Source organism: Carcharodon carcharias, chromosome 19, assembly GCF_017639515.1.
Source record: "Carcharodon carcharias isolate sCarCar2 chromosome 19, sCarCar2.pri, whole genome shotgun sequence".
In the NCBI taxonomy this organism is placed as follows: Eukaryota; Metazoa; Chordata; class Chondrichthyes; order Lamniformes; family Lamnidae; genus Carcharodon; species Carcharodon carcharias.
Window position 1 is genome coordinate 38160207 of NC_054485.1, and position 10741 is coordinate 38170947.

The window sequence follows — 10741 nt, forward strand, 5'->3', positions numbered from 1 at the left end:
CAGGATTATTCTTGAAGCTACAGAGAAATGTTTATCAGAACTATAATTGCTACAATTAGCTTAGGATCTTCCAGGCTAAGAGAATTGGTTTCAAGGTGGGTTACAGCAAAAGAGAGCGATCATTCGCTTGCGCTTAGAACTTGTTAAAACACCACTACCAGATCTATTTGTAGTTGTTATTTAATCTAATTACAAAAGAGGAGTCTTTTGTAATTTGAAAATATTTTCTTTAGGCTCTGGATTTTAGGACCAACAGTGTTATCTCCCTACCCAATGAGATTTAGGGATAGATGAAGTGTTACAACCAGGTGAGGAGGGATGAAACGTTTCCCCATTCTCCCACTCCTCGTTTGACCAAAACAGGGTTATTTTTGAGAATTTAGAAAGGAAGTGTTTTGCCAATTCTGTAAGTGCCCCACTAGTTACGTGTTGAGGTTGTAGAGAATTACTCAGACAGGTTTTCTTAGGTGGAACAAAGAAAAGGGAAGTTTATTGAACTATTCCCAAGCTAAAGAGAATAAGAAAAACGTGACACAATTCATACGTCTGGGCCCACACACGCACAAGTGCAGGTGGCAGAATAAGAGTTTAAGGATTATAAAGATTTTCAAGTTCATGAAAGAAAAAAACCGAGTATATGGTTGTCTGTCCCTTGATTAGCCACGATGCAATGATTCAACATTGTGACCATTTAGCTTAGCTGTTCTCCTGATCACAGTCTTATGGAGCAGATTTCTACATTTTAAAAAATCTCAGTTCGCAGTCATTTTCTTCCAAGGGTTGCCCTTTTACAAACCAAGTGCAGTACTTGCAGAGAGAGAGAGAGAGAGAGAGAGAGATGGCACATGGGTCCAACAGCCTGTTTCAGTACAGCAGTGCCCTTTTCACTTCTTCCTTGCTCCTGCTTGACAGGCATTCCCTTGAAATATCTTGCTGGTTGTATATTCCAAAGGGTCTTGATTAGTTCATGGCTGCTGCAGTTATTGTTTCAGAACAGGTAATTGAATTTTGATGTCGCATCTCAAAAACATTTGCAAAAGACTCCGTGCGGTGTGAACAGTCAGGAGGTGGGATCTTTCACCCTCCCCATGGGATTGATTGTCAGTCTTCATTCCAACTTTGTGGAATGTGAAATTGTGTTTTGTAGCGGCTCAGCCTGTCTGGGCTGTTTCTTTTCAAAGAAAACACAATTGTCAGTATAGAGTTCCAGTTTAAAATCCAGCCAGTGATTAAATGAGAAATCATACCTTCAAGCAGAACTTCCTCGTGGCATAAAGACACAGAAGAATGTGAATGAAATATGGAGAATTAGAGTTAAATTCTGTACCATCGCTATCCATAGCTCCATGCTACAACATGCATGTAAAAATATCTGTTGCCACAGCTACACAGGCTCCTCGGGAAGTCGGTTGGCTCAGTTGGTTGGATGTCTATGTGGATCAGATTGGTGCCAACAGCACCAGATTGGATTTCAGATCTGGCTGGAGTGGATTTGGGACCTGCCTTCTTGCCCTAGCCAGGGTGGAGGTTGTAATCCTATGGGTTGGACCTGCCTTTGGGCAGAGAACTGAAGAAGAAGAGTTAAATTAGACATTGAAGGAGAAATAAAGAAAGGCAAAGGCTGGATGGAGAGAGTAAAAAGAGACAGAACGAAAAATAAAAATAAAATGTTAAATTGTGAAAACCTCTAGCAACAATTTACTGGATGCAGGCATGACACACTACAGTTTCAATTGTTCCTTTTCTGGCCTGGAGAATTTAAGTGTCTTTACAGCAACATAAATAATTAAAAGGGTCCTTGCATTGTTAACTACCACCCCTAACTCTCTGTGCTGACTTTCATTTGTTTTAACAGAGAAAATGCAGCAACTACTTGAAACTCACAGGGAGGTTGACAGCAAACTCCTGCCTTTGCGAGGCTAACAGCAGAGTGGCACAAATTCTCCAGCAACTGGAGGCAATTTGCATCTCACCGTATCTTTTCCTTACCATGAAATGTACTAATAATAACATGGACATTAAACACACTGCTGTTTTTCCAGCAAATTCTGGGCCAATGACAACTTTCCTTGCATTTTTAAAATTTTAGAAAAGTATGTCTCTGTCAAGCGATCAAAACAGGCAATCTAAATGTGTTAGTGCCACAGACAATAAAACAAAAGTAGACATAATATTTGTTTAATCTATCTCTGTCTACCCTTGTTGTTCTTCACCTTGGCCACAGCCATCAACTCCATGAAAATAGCAGACCTGAGATTAGAAGCTGCATCATGGGCAATAAATAGGTATGAAGCCATATCCTATCACTCCCTTGCACAGGAGGTTACAGCACCAGTGTACTGTGCTAGGTACAGCTGTGGTTCTTACCCATTTATTGCGCACATGGTTAACTTCTTAGGGTGAACTTCTAATGGTTAGCAGTGGCGGGGAATTAGCAGCGGTGGTGGGGGTTAGCTTCTAATTTCTGGACTGTCATGAAGCACCTTGGGACGTTGTACAATGTTAAAAGTGTTAAATAATTGCGAGTTGCGTATCCCTGTGTCCTTAAATTACACTAAAAGTCTCATTTGTGGCATGTTTGCTTGCTGGTGACAGCTGTAATTTGCACTTTGTCCAAATTTTGAAGGTATTTCTCAGCACCACATTCTGGGTTTTCCTAGTTAACAGCACTTTGAGATAGAAATTTGGCAGGTGACATTGCCTCAGCCATCTGTTATAGATCTGCTTGATATTCAGTCAATGGATTGAAGGCAGTGGAATGGAATATCAAACAATGTGCATAATGGGCAGTCAATCCGATACCAGACAAACTTCTATCCCTTTGATTGTGTTGTGTTATACAGAACTGAGGCGTTTTCAGCTGTTATTGTTAATACAGGGGAAATGGCCACAATGGATCCACCCAACCATCATTGTAAGCTCCTGCAAAAAGCTTAAGCTTCGCTCTAATGAAAGCGGCAATTAAATATAATTAAACTTTGGTGCATTATCCTGATTCTTAAGTTATTATTTAGTAATACTTGGCAGGGAGTGGTAGAAAGCTTGTCCAACAAAAAAGCAGGAAGCATTAGCCTGCCCAAAATACTTACTTCTTTCACTCTAATGTTTGTTTTCTTTTTCCAATTTTCTTCGCCATTCCTCTCTTTTTCATTTAGTCTTTTATGGGATGTGGATGTCACTGACAAGGCCAGCATTTATTTCTCACTGCTAATCACCCTTGACCTCAGTGACTTGCTGGGCCATTGAGAGACCAGTTAAGAGTCAACCACATTGCTGTGGATCTAGAGTCAAATGTAGGCTAGACCCAGTAAGGATGGCAGATTTCTTTCCCTAAAGGGACATTAGTGAACCAGATTTTTTTTTTAAAGACAACTGATGAACATTTCATGGTCACCGTTACTGAGACTAAGGCCAGAATTTTCCCATCCTGCCCGCATTGGGTTTCGTGGTGGCGGGAGCAGAGAATCCAATGACAGACAAATCCACCGTCATAAAAACAAGTTGCAATTCCCCGGTCACTCATCTCACTGAAACTTTAACATCCCACATAGGGCTCAAGATGTTACATCTGTGATGCCATCTTGGTCACCTCGATGTGTGCGCCAGTGTCTCAGAGACAAGGTGGCATCAGCCACCATGCAAGTAGGGCAGGAAAAACTATGGACCTTTACTGTTTACATATGCGTCATCTTCTGAATTTCACTTTCTTGCCCCTTAAATCATTAATGTCTTCAATGTTTCCTTTCAGAGAGAAGGCAAAAGCAGATGTGGATCCAGGGCTCAATGCTGCCTTTGTCAGGGTCCTAATGCAATGGAGGGGGTGAAGGAGGGAGAAGTGACTCCGTGTGCAGCTCCAGCAGGAGGGACATGGTCAAGCAGAGGCAGAGCATGAACAGGAGGTCAGCAGGAGAGGCCCAGACAACTGGTGTGACTCACCAGACCAAGGGTTTATCATCCAAAAGTTTCCTATTTATAAATGAGTGAGAGGCAATGCCATGCACGTCTGCGCTTGTCCCAAGCTCTGGTACATCACATATGTTACATTCTTCGTGAAGACCTGACGCTACATGGAGTTGGCGCGTATCCCCTGCCAGTGGCTTTGAAAGTGACCGCAGAGCTCAATTTCTTGGCCTCTGGTTCTTTCCAAAGATCAACAGGCGACCTATGTGACATCGCTCAGTCCACTACACATCGATGCATAAAGAAGGTCACGGATGCCCTTTACAGGAAGGCCCATTATGTCAGGTTTGCTGTGGATGAAGATAGCTAAGCTGTGAGATTCACCAGCTTCGCCACCATCTCAGGCTTCCCAAGAGTGCAGGGTGCAATAGGCTGCACACATGCGGCTAGATGGGCCCCATGACAGCAGGCCCTAATGTTTATAAATTGCAAGGAATATCATTCCATCAATGTACAACTGATGTGTGGTCACCAGAAGCACATACTGCACGTTTGTGCACGGTACCCTGGGAGTTGCCATGACTCCTACATCCTGAGTCACTCCCGGGTGCCTGAGATTTTTGAGGGGCCATTACGTCTGCAGGGATGGCTGCTTGGGGATAAGGGATACCCAGTGAAATGCTGGCTGATGACACCAGTGCGTCACCCCCAGGGTCTTTGTGAGGAGAAGTACAACGCTGCTCACAGCTCCACACGCTCCCTTATAAAGCAGACCACAGGGCTTCTGATGATGCATTTCAGATGCTTGGACCGCTCAGATGGCTCACTACAATACACTCCTGACAAGGTTTCCCGCACCATCGCAGTGTGTTGCACCCTTCACAATCTGGCTATGCAAAGAGGTGACCCCTTGCCAGGGGATGACCTGGAGGAGGATGCTGAAAGCTCATCGGAGGATGAAGATCTGGAGGCCCAGGAACCTCAGGAGGTTGCTGAGGGTCAATATGAATGTGATCATTCCATGAAGGAAGGAAGACATAGGAGATGTACCTGTGATATGTTAATCGCTAAGTCGTGAGGGAATATGGCCACCTCTCTCCTAGCCCTCAATGCCATCTTCTTTCAACTCAGGAGATGTCCACCCACTGCAGTGAGAACGAGTCCCACATTCACACTTGTGCGTTCTGGTCTCATGAATAACCAGGCCATGATTTTTGGTCTGTGGGGCTCCGTGGGTGAGCTCATTCTGGGAATTGAGGGCCCACTGAGGAACAAGAACGATGCAAGAGAAGACTTGAAGCCTTCGCCACCGTCTATGACGCCAACACTGCTGTGACTGAGATGTGGACATGCCTGGGGATCTCCTCCTCCCGTGTATGTCTTTCCTTCTGCCACCACCACTGAGGAGACACAAATGCTGCTAGAATATCAATACTGATGAGCTGCCCTCACTCAATGGTGTTCCTTGAGGAAGAAGGGTTAGAAATGCTTACATATTACACTTCCAATAATGATTTAAACACGTCTCTCTGGCATCACACAAGGTTGTGGAGACTCGTTCAACTGAGGTTGGCATCACAGGGATGTGAACCTCACCGTGGGACATTATCACTGAGTGGGAGGAAGGCTAAACCTCAAAATAAGTAGATTCCAAAGGACAAAATCACAACACCTTCAATTGACAGGAACATTCACATAACCATCAAATGTATTAACAAAAGTGCAATTTCTTTACATGTATAGCACACGCGTGACCCAAAGTGGCATAATTTTTTCTCAACTTTCCTAACTCTAGTGCTACACCTGGATACAGCCCCAGCATCTGCACCAGAGGTGGAGGTAGCTGCTGACTGCTATGTCCTGATGTCTGTGATGACCTTGGCAGACGTCCTCTGGTGACCCGAGGCCTGGAGGGCCCCGGCTTGATAACGGTCACCTGAGCATGGATTAAAGTGCCCTCGGCGGCCTGGGAAGCTGGAGTGGATGGGGTCACAGGCAGGGGGGGGTGCTGTGAGCGACTGCACACCCTTGGAATGTCCTGATGGGAGGCACCCAGGACATCCAACTGACGCTCATCCTCCCTGTGGGTGCCCGAGAACCCCACCCTGACTCCTGCAGGAGATAGTGCACCTGGAGGGGGGGTCAAGGTGCCTCACTCCCATGGAGTGCAGGGCTGAGCACAAACCTGGAAAAACCTGCTGGACCAAGGTCTCCATGGTGGTCGCCAGCCTTCCCATGGTGACCTCGAGGTGCTCGCATATTGGAGCCACGAGATCAGACAGAACGGGGACGGACTCCTCCATCATTTGATGTAGTGACTGAGTGACTGTCGAATCTCTGCCTGATATTCCACTGCCTGTCGTTGCATCTCCAGCATTGATTTGGTGGTCACTTCCAGGGTCTCATCATCTGACTCGGACTAAGTGGGCGGCTGGTCTCCAGCGGCCATCTGAGCGATGGAGACCTGGGCTGTCCCTGCCTCAGCCTGCTGCGGGGACCTGTCAGGGAGGTGTTCTCCAGAAAGTGGGCCCAAGCCTAATCTACAGCGGTGCCTCACCGATATGTATGTCTCTGAGCTGGTGGAGGGTGTGTGTGAGAGTGCTTTGATGGTTCTTCCAGAGCTTCTTCCTCAGATGAAGTCAGGGGGCTCGCACTGGTGCTGGACTGGCTTGGGGGCTCAATCTACTGGTGCTGAGAAAATAGAAAATAGAGTTTCAGTCAATAAGCATGAGCTATGTAAGGCTGCATGTGACTCATTGTGAATGTCAGGATTTGATGAACTGATCGAGCTGTGATCCATACTAGGTTGGTGGGAGAGGCCAATCTCCCCTTCCCCACAGGAGCGATCCCTGTCCTCCCCAGCCAGCTCGGCTGTGTAAAAAAGCTTCTCCTTACATTGCCATTGCTTGTTCTGCCAGTCACTTTAAGTCGGTGACCTCTGATTCTCGATCCTTCCGCCAGTGGATACAGTTTCTCCCTATCGGTTTAACGCCATTGTGAAACCAGTTTGCAATTGTCCGCTCTGCCCATCAAAAGCGGGCCATGTTTCCTGCCACTGTCAGGAACATCATTTCAATACTTTAGCATATTATTTTTATCCCTGGTCGCCGGCATCATCTCCCCACCCTAGATCATCTGGGTACGTGGGCGCAAGTGCACATCGATGTCGTTCACAGCCGTACATAAGCGACATGCACCTGGTGAGCTGCATTTTGCTCGGGACTTTGAAGTTTGTTTGCCTACCTTGCTTCGGGCAGCACTCACAGTCATCAGTGCCAGGCTTCGCAGTCAGCACCACATCATTATTAGTGGGGGCTCACTGGTAGGTCTCTACCTACCAGACCAGCAGTAAGGTGGGGCGGCTTTTCAATGGCTGCAGGGTTATGGCTTGCTTGGGGAAGGGGGAGAAGTGCCCTCAGATGAGGGAAGAGGCTGCAGGGTGAGGGCTGTACTGGGGAAGGGGTGTATCCCAGGGTGTGTGTGGGGGCATGTGTTGATCTGTGCAAGTGCCCTCCAGATGGTGGGGGCTGATGAGGCAGTCTCCAGAGGGGATGAGGTCAGGTGAAGATGTGAGGGTGTGTGTGAGAGAGTGGGTGGTGATGTCCCTTGAGCTGGTAGTGAGTGAGATGCCAGTGAATGTGTGCTGAGCGTGTGAGTGTGTGAGTTTAGAGTGATGAGATGGTTGCCTTCCCCTGGCGGGACGGATGAGATCATTCAGCCTCTTTCTGCACTGGATGGCCAAACCCTTTTATGTAGTGTTGATATTGACCGCCACTGCCACTGCCTACCAACCTAAAAGTGTGAGACTAATGGACATCACAGTGGGCCTCCAAAAGTCACAGCAGTGACATGTCGCTGAACTCTTCTTGGCTTTCAGTGTCGTATCTTCACTGGAGTAATCCTGGGCTGCAAGTATCGAGAACTATGTGCACGGCTGTAGTTTAGATGTGGTACCCAGAGTGAGGAAACAGTGAGGTAACGGTGTGACAGGAAATTCAGAGGCCGCCTACCAGTGATACGGCGTGTTTCCTGTGGCTGCATAATTAATGAGGTGGGAAGCGAATGATACGGTGGGAACCCCGCCATTGCAGCAAGGGGGTAAAATGTCTTTTTTACGACCGCTACAGCACTTAGTGTAATTCTGGAATGATGTCGCCCTTAATTATCAACTTTAAATACTGCCAGTCTCCCTAACACCACCTCATTAATCCATCCAGTGTCTCCACTATCTCCTCTTGCACTATGATTCGGTAGCATCTTGTTCCTTGGTAATGTGTTTATTTAGTACCTCAGTTGTGAACTCTGCTTCCATACATATACCTTCATTTAGGTCCATAATCAGTCCCACTCCTCCTTTTACCACCTTTTTACTATTTATCTCCTTGCAGAAGCCTTTTGGATTTCTTTTTATTTTAGTTGTCTGTCTCTTCTCATACTCTCTGTTTGCTTCTCTTATTTGTTTTTTCACTTCTCCTCTGATTCTTCCATGTTGAGTCTGGTTCTTAATTGTGTTATCTACCTGATATCTGTTATAAGGACCACTTTTTATGCTTCATCTTACTCGCCATCTCTTTCATCATCCAGGGAGCTCTGGATATGGTTGCTGTACTTTTCCCCCTTGTGGAAATGTACAGTGGCAGCTGTGAAGATGGATGTCATTTTTTAAAATATTTTTGGGAATAAGGTGGTATTCTGTAAAGAATGGTGTGTGTGTGTGTGTGTGTGTGTGTGTGTGTGTGTGTGTGTGAGCATGTGTGTGAGTGTGTCTGTGTGAGTGTGTGTATGTGTGAGTGTGTGTATGTGTGAGCGTGTGTGAGTGTGTGTGTGAGTGTGTGTGTGTGAGCGTGTGTGAGTGTGTGTGTGTGTGTGAGTGTGTGAGTGTGTGTGAGTGTGTGTGTGTGTGTGTGTGAGTGTGTGTGTGTGTGTGTGTGTGAGTGTGTGTGTGTGTGGGTGTGAGCATGTGTGTGTGTTTAATTAAAGTGGAGGAAGGTTAGTAAAGACAGCTTGTCTGTGGGAGCAGAGAGATAAAGAGATGAACGGTAAAGGGTGCTAGATGCATGTATTTGTAAAGAGAGGCTATGGTGAAGTTGAATGTACAAGTAAATAGGTTGGGTTTTAAAGTTTCTATAAGGTGATAGGTAAGGACTTGACTTTTCAGCTAAATTTCAAATGGAGTTTAGAAGTGACAAGGGACTTTTACAACTTACAGAAGTTTCACAAATAAACAAGGGAAGGTTATTAAATTTTGTTTTACCTGAAAGTAGAGGCAATAGGAAAACTTTGGAAAAATTGAACTCAAAAAGGTACTTAGAACAATGGAGTCCAAGGTCAAAGGGGAAAAGAATATTTAAGGAATGATGTTTAGCTGAGTTGTGTTGGCTATGTGGAGGAGGTGTCCTGAGACCAGCTCAGTGCTGAGAAAAGTTGTGAATTTGAACCATCCGGTCTCGAGCCAGAAAAGTCTTTGTTATCAGAAAGCCGCCTGTTTCTGAACTTCCTTCGGATTTCTGCAGCAGAGTGGAAGAGAACGAGAAGTCGTGTGGTATATTTTATTAAAGTGGCATCAGATTTTACCTCGGGTAATATTATTTGAATTTTATGGTCAAAATCTATACGGGGGCTGTTGCCAAGTAGTTTACTTGTGTGTTCTGACCAAGTGGCTATTTTTGGGGATTGTTTTGTAAGACTGTTTTTAACTCTGAAATTTTAATCTTTTGTGTTTTAAGTTTTTTTTCTTCTTGTTAATAAATCTTTTAATTTTAAAATCCTAAAAGTGTTTCTGGGATTCTATGCTTCTAGGATCAGTAATTTTCCCCTAGTTTTCAAAATGCAAAAAACAAGCAATGATCAGTAAGGCAAGTTTCTCTCCAGGATCTGACTTGCTCAGCGAATAACATCGGCTGCAGTAGTAACACAGAACACAAACTGTCTCCTCTTTAAAGGCAGCCCATTGTTTTCCATTACAGTTTTGTCTGCCAATCTTTCATTCCAATTTGTCTGGGCCAGATCCATTCTCACCCCATTGAAGATGGACCTACCCCAATTAATTATTTTTACTCTAGACTGCTCCTTGTCCTTTTCCATAGTCGACCTAAACCTTATGATACTAAATGTCCTTTAAATGTTCTCTGACTGACACTTGATCCACTTGACCCACCTCATCCCCCAGAACCAAATGCAGAACCCCCTTCCTCCTCACTGGAATGGAAATATATTGATCTAGAAAATTCTCCTAAACACACTGTAGAAATTTTTACCTTTCTCTGTCCTTTATATTATTGCTAGTCCAATCTATAATTGGGATTATTAAAGACCCCATTATAGCTAAAAGCAAAATACTGCGGATGCTAGAAATCTGAACAAAAACAAAAGTAGCTGGAAAAACTCAGCAGGTCTGACAGCATCTGCGGAGAGGAACACAGTTAACGTTTCAAGTCCGTATGACTCTTCATCAGATCTGAGGGAATATAGAAATGAGGTGAAATATAAGCTGGTTGAGGGGGGTGGGACAGGTAGAGCTGGATAGAGGGCCAGTGATAGGTGGAGACAAAGGAGAGATTGCCAAAGATGTCATAGACAAAAGGACAAAGGGGTGTTGATGGTGGTGATATTCTCTAAGGAATGTCTCTATTCAGAGTGATTTAGGGAGGACTTAGAGCCCAGGCAGTTGAGGGTGTGGCCAATAATAGTGGGATGGAGAGAATAGGGTCACACAGAAAGTCAGAGTGGGTGGAATGTTCTAGGAGAGGAGAAAGTTACTGTGGTTGGAAAATGCGAGTCCAGGAAGGGATTTGAACATGAGGATGAAAATTTTAAATTGAAGGGATCCTTTTTCCTCATA